Source organism: Fulmarus glacialis, unplaced genomic scaffold, assembly GCF_000690835.1.
Source record: "Fulmarus glacialis isolate BGI_N327 unplaced genomic scaffold, ASM69083v1 scaffold3499, whole genome shotgun sequence".
In the NCBI taxonomy this organism is placed as follows: domain Eukaryota; kingdom Metazoa; phylum Chordata; class Aves; order Procellariiformes; family Procellariidae; genus Fulmarus; species Fulmarus glacialis.
In genome coordinates, this window is record NW_009235042.1 from 130,456 (window position 1) to 131,858 (window position 1,403).

Below are 1,403 nucleotides of genomic sequence, written 5' to 3' on the forward strand. Positions count from 1 at the left end.
CATCAACCAAGATTTTGGTTGATTCATTTTCAACAAGTATCTTTTCCGTCAGCAAATGCTGTCTATTCAAAAATGGAAGTGCTTTGCAAATGTGTGTCCCTTTTGATGACAAATAAGTGAGGGCAACTTATGTATGTCCAGTGTTCACAGCGAGTGCTTGAGCTGGGCAAAAGCCATGTTGAAATCCATGCTCTGCCCAGTTCACAGCCAGTATTTGAACCGGCACTTTGCTATTCCTTGGGAAAGTTTCCTAACAGTTTGCTTGTATTTTTTGCAAAGCTGCAACTTCAAGACTTTTTCACAAAGGAGTTCTATCTACCTAGCTTGAATTGCAAGGGCTCGGGGTGCCCTGCTGTTCGAGGTTCTGTGTGGAAGGTAGTCTTCCCACAACCCAACGGCCAGCTTACACGGCCAGCTAGGAAGCAAAAAATAACCCTTAGCAAAAAAAGAAAAGATTGAAGGGTTTCATAAAAGTGACCCAATGAACTGTATGAAATCTGGGCAAGTTCTAGTCACTTCTTCAAGGTCTGGAGGGGAATTGAAATTTGCAGATGAAACACAAGCATGACAGCTGGGATCTCCCCGCAGACAGAGCACATAGGTGCAATGTATGGATCTCATCAAAGACAGACGCGATCGGGAGCCTCTTTGGCTTGTGTTCATTCATGCCTTGCCAGTTCTGCTCACTTTGATGATAAAATTCCTTCTCGCTGCAATTTCAAGGAAATGGGGAGAAAACGCACAAAATACTTTGGAAAATTTCACTAAGGCTTCTAGAACAATTTTCTGTTAAGGAGTCAGTGTTTTGTCTCTAAGGGGGATTTGCAGTGTTTCAACCAATACTAAATAGGAAACTAAACCAACCTGTCACTAAAAGTAAAATGTTGACTCATGTTGACATTTGAGCCAAAACTCATAACAGGCCTTGGGAAGAACAGCTAAGATCTCTTGCATCTGCTTCCTATCTGGAGGCAGAGGATATTAACATTTGCTTTACTTTTGACTAAGGAAAAAAAAAAAAAGAATTAGCACCAAAAAGAAGAGCTTGAATTAAAAATAATTAGTTTCTTCATATTTATAGTGTCTCTCACAGAGACGTAAACTGACCGGAAAACTAGCAATACTTCCATAGAATCACAATGCTCATTCTTAAAGCCCTTATTAATCCTGTTCGTAAGAAATGAAAGTATTCATAGTGTTAAGAGTGGTGAACTGGGGAAATGCTATGAATTCTGTTCCAGTAATATTCACTGTTTGCAACAGTTAAAATAACAACACCCAAATTCATGGGCAAATCTGATTTGGAGAAAATTTTCCTGGCCCTGTAACTGATGATGCAGAGGATTGTAACTTCTGGTAGTTGCAGATGATGCACGTCAGCTGTGTTGAGGAGATAACCTAGT